This window comes from Suricata suricatta, chromosome 8, assembly GCF_006229205.1.
Source record: "Suricata suricatta isolate VVHF042 chromosome 8, meerkat_22Aug2017_6uvM2_HiC, whole genome shotgun sequence".
Classification (NCBI taxonomy): domain Eukaryota; kingdom Metazoa; phylum Chordata; class Mammalia; order Carnivora; family Herpestidae; genus Suricata; species Suricata suricatta.
In genome coordinates, this window is record NC_043707.1 from 118,283,691 (window position 1) to 118,292,126 (window position 8,436).

General features: G+C 45.1%; 1 long non-coding RNA gene across 1 annotated transcript; it reads right to left on the bottom strand.

Annotated features, from left to right (window-relative positions):
• Window positions 1-2,139: 2,139 nt before the first annotated feature.
• LOC115299246 lies at window positions 2,140-8,436 on the bottom strand. The gene is made up of 3 exons (XR_003912062.1): window positions 8,168-8,436; window positions 6,443-6,577; window positions 2,140-2,439 (listed from the first exon to the last, which is right to left on the bottom strand). It is a non-coding gene; the product is annotated as an uncharacterized LOC115299246 (long non-coding RNA).

An 8,436-nucleotide genomic window follows, 5' to 3' on the forward strand; every position in this document is an offset into this window, starting at 1 on the left:
GACGGTCAGCTCAGGACTCTCTGGCCATGCGGGCAGCTGGCTGGAGGCTTTTTTCTCCCTTCCAAGTTAGCAGGGCTCGTTCAGTGACTTGTTCCCAGATGTTCCAAGTACCTATCTCCTGGGGAGCCTGGGTGGCTCAGTTGGTTAGGTGTCCGACTTCAGCTCAGGTCATGATCTCATGGTTCGTGGGTTCGAGCCCTGCATCAGGCTCTGTGCTGACAGCTAGCTCAGAGCCTGGAGCATGCTTTGGATTCTGTGTCTCCCTTTCTCTCTGACCCTCCCCTGCGCGCGCGCGCGCTCTCTCTCTCTCTCTCTCTCTCTCTCTCTCTCTCTCTCTCTCTCAAAAATAAATAAAGCATTAAAAAAAAAGTATACATCTCCTTATATGCCGTCTTTTGGGGTTCTCTCTATGGAAAGAGGGAGAGTGCTATACAGGAAAGACCAAAGCAAACTATGAGAGTCTTGAAACCGATCTAAACTTCCAAAAGGTCATCATGGGACTGTGGGAAAGACAGCCAGAGCAGGCTGTGCTGCTTTCTGGTTGGGCCCCCTGTCTTTGCCTGTCCCTCTAGCTCCACGCTTCACTCTGTTCTGGGTCTGACGTGTTTTGATGCATTGGCAGACTCCTTTACCTTCTGACTTCTGGCTGGGCTCAGCCACTGGTGAGTCTGTGGATGAGGGACAAGTAGAGAGAGAAGTCAGGGTATTTCTTCCCCTGGCTCCCTCCACAGGCCAGTGATGTGACCGAGAGTCCCTGATCTTCTTGAGGAGGTCCCTTTTCCGAACCGCTCTCTCCTGGTTCAGGTGACTGTCTCCTCTGTCCATTCGGGCCCAGGGGTGATGATAGCTTCTCAGTTGTCAGTAGCCCCTGGTCCCCATGCTATCCCCTGTGGTTCTCCTACACCATCTATACCACTAGATAGAAACCCTCTCCAAGTTACTCTAATTTGGGGCACCTGGGTGGCTCAGTCGGTTCAGTGTCCGACTTCTCAGGTTACGATCTCATGGTTTGTGAGGTCGAGCCCCTCCTTGGGCTCTGTGGAGCCTGCTTCAGATTCTGTGTCTCCCTCTCTCTCTTCACCCTTTCCCTGCTTGCTCATGCTCTCTCTGTCTCTGTCTCTGTCTCTGTCTCTCTCTCTCAAAGTAATAAATAAACATTAAAAAAAATTCAAGGTACTCTAATTTGAGTGTTCCATCTGTTTTCAATTGGGACCCTGAGGGAGATGTTTGCCAAATAAGGATTCTTTTGGTGGACTTCAGGGAGAGAGAGAAAATGGGTATTATTGCTTTGTGTGCCCGAAGCCTGAGGTATAGACTTGAGACATATGTGTTCAAGCATTTAGGCAAGAGCTCTCGGTGTGCAGGCTTCAGCCCCATTCCACCCTCCAGCTCTATCTATTTCTTTTGGATTTGCTGTGCACACAGGCATGTTCTCCACCTAGCAACCCCTAGCAGTCCCAAGCTTCTTTCCACTTGATGTCAGTCCAAAGGCAGGTTCATCTGTTTCCCAAGGGATTCAACAAAGTTCCAGGATTCTCATTGACCCGGCACGGGTTACAGGTCTAATCTCAAGCCATTCCCTGTGACCAGAGGGAGAGAAAAAGGAACTTGCCAGACCTGAGTCACATATCCGCCCCTGGAGCTTGAAATAGAGGTGTCAACCCCACCCAAATCACATGGCCTGAGAGTGGGGGAGGGCTGTTTCCAAAGGAAAGTGAAGGTACTCTAACCAGAAAAGTACGCATGGCTGCCCAGTAGGCAAAACTACACAAGTCTCTTCTGCCTGGCTGTGTGAATTTGGATACATGACCTAACCTCTGGAGCTTTGGTGTCTTCTCCTCCAAGAACACTAAGAATAGCTAATGGATATTGAGCAGTTATTGTATGTGAGGCCCTACACTAAGGGTTTTAGATGAATTTTTGTTTGGCAGGTACCATTATTTCCCCCCACTTTATTGATGAGCAAACCAAGAGTCAAAAAAGTAAAGTAGCTTTTCCAGGCTCACAAAAGCCTAGATGTAGCTAGCATTTGAACTGAGATTTGTCTGACACAGAGCATGCACAGTTATAACAGACGACCTCTCATTCTGGAGCCTGGCTTGCAGGGCTGTTGGAAGATATAAAGAGATCCGACAAAAATAATGTATTCAACGTTTATTGTGCTTTTACTATGCTCTACATGGATTCTATTCATATTCCTTGCCACAACTCTCTCAGCCCTTTTGAAAGCCCCTAGCACAGCCGCTAGCCAGGTAGGCACTCAGAATGGCTGCTCTCTCCTCCTCCTTTCTACCTTTTCTTTTCATGTTGGTTCAAGGATCTCCTCAGTGTTGACCATTCTTAGTTCTTTGACGTTGCGCAGGGTCTCTGAGCAGTTTCACCTGTTGCCCAGAAGCTGAGAAGAAGCAGGCTCTGGGCCCTCAAGATGCCGGAGAAGTCCTGATAGGGGGACAGGGCCCAATCAGAGGACAGCAGGAGGGAAAACGGACAGAGGGATGTGATGTGATTAATGTCACCACATCAGTGTTTTCCCCTGAGCAGCTTTGGACACTTCTCTGGAGGACTGGGGTTTACCCCTATTGGGGAAGTGAGAGGTAAAGGTCTGCTGAGTTCAAGGTTTCCCGTTAGCTGGTGTGGAGACCAGATACACATTCTGGTTTGCTCTCCAATCCCCAGCACTGCTTCTTTCTTGAAGCTAGCTGTCCATTATCTTTGACTCCTTTATTCTCTTTGTCCAGTAAGGTGCCAGGACTTGGTGATTCCCCCAAAGGACGTTGTTACCTGAGAGATTGTTTCTTGAGTATTTTGGTTGAGTTTTCTCCATTGGGATTGAGCGTAGAGGCTGTATCTTTCATTTTTTCTGTTTCTAGCAACCACGGCATGTTTAATTGAACTTAACAATAGTAATGATTTATTCAAAGCTTCCCATGAATCAGTTACTTTACTATCAGATTTAATCCTCACAACAATCTTGTGTTATGGCTACTGCTTTTTTTTTTAAGTTTATTTATTTTGAGAGAGAAGGAGAGAGGAGGGGAGGGGCAGAAAGAAGGAGACAGAGAATCCTAAGCAGGCTCTGTACTGTCAGCATGGAGCCCAATGTGGGGCTCAAACTCACAGACTGTGAGATCATGACCTGAGCTGAGACCAAGAGTCAGAGGCTTAACTGACTGAGCCACCTAAGCACCCCAGTTGCTATTTTTATTCCTATTTTACAGAAGAGTCAAGTGCAGCTCTGGGAAGTAAAATGACTTGTCTAAGGTCACAAGATTAGCAAGTAGCTGAATGGTAAGCTAGTAAGTAGCTTGGACCTCTCTCTTGAACTCCAGACTCACATGTCCCAACTGCCTATTCAACACATCTGCTTGAATGTCCAATGGGCATCTGGGAATTAACATGTCCAAGACTGAGTTCCTGAGGTCCACTCTCTTCTATCTGCTCTGCCAATTGCAATTGCATCTTTCATTTGCTCAGGACAAAAACAGTTATCTTTGACTTCTTTCTCATACATCGTAGCTCTAATCCATCAACACATTCTGTCTGCTCTTCCTTCAAAATACCTACAGAATTGACCTCGTCTCATTATTTCTATTGCTCCCTTTCTGGTCCAACCCATCATCATCAGTCACTGGTTTCCCTGCTTCTGCCTTTGCTTTCTTTAATCTAGTCTCACAGATTCAAATGTCTCCCCTCTGCTCAAACCCTTCAGTGGGTAAGTTGATGAGTAAAAGCCAAAGTCCTTACTCTGAGCTGTGGGGTGTTATCTGAGCTGGTTTCCTGAGACTTCTCTTGCCTCATTTCCAGTCTCCCCTCCCCATCATCATTCTGCTACACCTGCTTTTCCTCAGACCATACATTCTTACTTCACAGCCTTTGCACATGCCGGTCACCCTGCCCGGGGGAATCTCTTGCCCCAAATTCTCACATGACTTGTTTCCGGATCTCTTTTAGGTCTTTCCTCCAATGCCATCCTCCTGGTGGGGCTTTTCCTGGCCACTCTATCTAAAATTTCACACACTATTATGATATTTCCTGTTCTCCTTCTCTATGTTTTTTTTTTTCTCCTTAGGACTTGCCGTCATTTAAGATAATATATATCCTGGTTTATTGTCAGTCTTCCCACTAAAATATATGCTCCATTATAGCAGGGTTTTGGTCACTTTTTTTCACTGTTAACCCTCCAGCTCCTTTAGCAATGCCTGGCAATACTTAATGTGCTTAAATGTTTGTTGAATAAATGTATGAATGAATGGATTTAGAGGGAGAAATGAGGTCAGTTGACTTGTTCCATCGCTCCATGCTACCTCTCCAAGCTCAACGTGATATACAAGTAGCTATTGGATGGAATTCATACTAGGCTAGGGTTCTTGGGGAGTCAATTAAATCATACCCTCCATGCTTCAAGAAGTTCTGAGCCACTTGAGAAATAAGATGAGGGAATAAGGCATATGGAAACCAAAGTAGCAGTATCAATAAAGCAGATATTGGAGTTTGTCTGTGGGTAGGTGCTTCCTAATAGTGATCCCGGAATTGGACCACCTTCACCACCCATTCACAGGCAATGGCTGATATTGCAGAATTTAAGGCATAGAGAAATACAGAGAATGCCTCCTCCCAAGAGAGGAGTGTACAGAATTGAATATATCAGTTCTTTGTTCCAAACACGCAGATCAATTAAACAGCCTCTCTCTTTTAGGGGAGGAGTGAGTTGCAGGCAGAGAGAAGCTAAGAGTATGACACTAATGGATGGCTTTCCCATGGAAGGGAAACATCAGGAGGAAGCTGTATTTCACATGTAATGATCCCCAACTTAAAAATAAAAAAATAGCTTTATTGATACACAATTCACTCTTCTCAAGTACACAAGTCTGTGCTATTAACATTCATGATCCTCAGTCCCTCCTTCCCTAGAGGCAGTCATTATTATTAGTTTTTGCTGTTTCTTTCTGATTATTTATCTAAAAATTTATGTCTCTGGTTATACAGATCCTTATTTAAGACACATACACTCACACTTATCGACTCTTACACATCTTTTGCTTTTTAACTTAATGAATCTTGGAAATCATGCTATAGCAGCATGTACTCATCCACCTTACTTTTTTTTTTAATGTTTTATTTATTTTTGATACAGAGAGAGACAGAGCATGAGAGGGGGAGGCGCAGAGAGAGAAGGAGACACAGAACCGGAAACAGGCTCCAGGCTCTGAACTAGCTGTTAGCACAGAGCCTGACGCGGGGCTCAAACCCACAAACGTGAGATCTGACCTGAGCCGAAGTCGGAGGCTCAACCGACTGAGCCACCCAAGCGCCCCATCCACCTTACTTTTTAAAGTTTATTTAAAGTAATCTCTACACCCAACATGGGGCTCAAACTCAAGACCCTGAGATCAAGAGTCTCGTGCTCTTCCGGAGACACCTGGGTGGCTCAGGTGGTTGAGCATCCGACTTCAGCTCAGATCATGATCTCAAGGTTTGTGAGTTCAAGGGTCACATTGGGCTCTGTGCTGACAGCGTGGCACCAAAAGCCTGCTTTGAGTTCTGTGTCTCCCTCTCTCTCTGCCCTCTGCCAGTCATGCTCTGTCTCTCTTTCTCAAAAAATAAATAAACATTTAAAAAAAAGAGCCAAGTGCTCTTCCAACTGAGCCAGTGAGGTACCCCAAGATCCACCTCCTTAAAAAACTTTTAAAATATTTATTTGTTTTTGATAGAGGATTAGAGCGTGAGTGAGGGAGGGGCAGAAAGAGAGGGAGACAGAATCCAAAGCAGGCTCGAGGCTCTGAGCTGTCATCATGAAGCCCAATGGGGGCTTAAATTCACCAACCGTGAGATCATGACCTGAGCTGAAGTCGGATGCTCAACCACCTGAGCCACCCAGGAGTCCCGAGATCTGCCTCAGTTTTAAAACAGCCGTATATTATTCCATTTTGTCCAAATGTTCCCACACAGAGGCATCTATAGATTGTTCCAGTCTTTTGCTGTTCCTAGCAATTCTGCAGCAGACATCCTTGTATGAATTTATTATTTCTACATGTCAAACTACTTTGGAAATCCATTAAAAAGTGAAAGGAACCTTACAAAGACCAGAGCTTTCATGATGGGGATGATTGCAGTTGTCTTCCTGCAATGCTGTCTTCTACCTTCCCGAAGCCCAAGTCCTGACCATCAGCGCTTTCTAGTGGACAGGAAAGCTCTGCATCACTTGCTCTAGCAGCTGGACTAGAGCATCCCTGAGGAGCCTCTGGATTGGAGTGGACAGCACTGTCCAGACGGGTTTGCAGCCACGGTTAAACCTGGGTCGTGGTCTGTTCTGGGAAGAGGTGCTGAGCTACAGATACTGGGGTGTGGTACACTGATGACTGCAGGGGTGGCCAGAAATCACCCCTCTGGAGATGACCTTGGAGGGTACACTGGGGACAGTTTAGCTACATCAGGCTCTGACCTGTTTTTGTCAGGAGAGGGCAGTAGTGAGCTGCCGAGCAAGTCTGCCAGCCACCTAGAGGGTTGTCTTCTGTGTACCAGTCGTGTCTGTCTCCCGCAGCTCCACAGAGGACTGAGCAGGTAAGCCTCTCTATTCCTGACAGAGAACGATGGGTTAGAGGAAATCTGGTAGAACATGCATCTTGGATAATAGAGGAGAAAATAAAATCAAGGTAACCTCCCATGCCCCATGAAAATAGCTTTGTTTTTTCTCATAAATATAACACACATATTATAAAAACTTCAAACAATATATGAGTATAAAGAAGAAAAAAACTGCCTGAAATCCCATGGCACGAAATAATCACTATTCACATTTTTGGGGGGCATATTTTGTAACCTGTTTTTTTTTTTTTAAGATTTTTAAAAGTTTATTTATTTATTTTAAGAGCGAGAACACAGTGGGCAGAGGGAGAGAGGAAAGAGGGAGAATTCCAGGCAGGCTCCACACTACCAGCACAGAGCCCAGTGCGGGGCTCCGAACTCACAAACTGTGAGATCATGACCTGAGCCAAAGTCGGATGCTCAGCAGACTGAGTCACTCGGTCTGCTTTTCTACTTGGAAAATGTGGACATCTATCCTTGTCAATACCTTTAATGTTAGAGGCCTCAGGACTTGTACTTACATAAATGCTTCTTAAATTTTTCTACCCAAGTTACCCCGAAGGCAGAGAAGATGAATGAACGCATTGCTGGCTTTGGTGTGTGTGACAGCGTGGAGTGCTAGAACGTAAGGAAGCAGGAGAAACGTCTTTGAAATATTGAGCTTTCTACCTAAAAACTCAGACAGATGTTGCACTAAAGCCCATAATATTCTTCATTCCGCTCCATGTTTATTTTTTATTTATAAATATTGTTTTTTCTTTCCCAAATCTTCATAATATTCTATTGTGTATATGTATGTAACGTCATCGACTAAACAAAACACAGTGGTGGACATTTAAGTCCCTTCCAATTTTTCTCTAATATAAACACTACTGGGGTGCCTGGGTGGCTCAGTCAGTTGAGTGTCTGACTTCAGCTCAGGTCATGATCTCACGATTGTGGGTTTGAGCCCCGTATCTGGCTCTGTGCTGACAGCTCAGAGCCTGGAGCCTGCTTCAGATTCTGTGTCTCCCTCTCTCTCTGCCCCTTCCCCTCTCATGCTCTGTCTCTCTCTGAGAGAAAATAAAAGAAAAAATAAATAAAACATTAAAAAAAACCACTTCTGCACTGAGCATCCTTATGCATTTATATTTTCTCTTGTTTGACTATATTATTAGAATACAGTTCCAGAATGGACACATTTAAAAATAATGATAAGGGCGCGTGGCTCAGTCAGGTAAGTGTCAGATTCTTGATTTCCGCCCAGGTCATGATCTCATGGTTCATGGTAGCCCAGAGCCTGCTTGGGATTCTCTCTCTCTCCTCTCTCTCTGCCCCTCCCCCTGCTTGCATGCTCTCTCTCTCAAAACAAATAAGAATTTAAAAAATAAAAATAAAGATATTCCTTTCCTCCCCACTTCTTCTGAAAAATTGGTGCAAATGAGATGAAAAGGGTGCTGATAGGGACGAGATTGTATCTTTAAGCTTCCTTTGCTAGTCCTGTCTGGGACCTACCAATGGACCGGTTCTAGGCCCATACCCAGTCTCCTGCACTCAGCGCACACTGATTATATGGGTTCTTGGTGCCCCCGATTGTGCTAACCTCTTCTTTCCGTCCGATCTCAGTCTTCACAATAACCCAGTAGGGTAGGCATTATTTTCCTCATTTTCCAGAGGAGGAAGCCAGTACAGTGTTTTGGCCACAATTACAGTTAGTAATTGGATGTGAAGGTGTCCCAATTCAGGAAGCCAGGGTCTTTGTCAGCCCAGAGAACAGGACCGTTAGCAGCAGACTTGTTCCTGGGCTGGTTGTCGAAAAACCATTTAGTTATAAGTAAAAACAAAACAAAACAAAACACCACTGGAGCTATT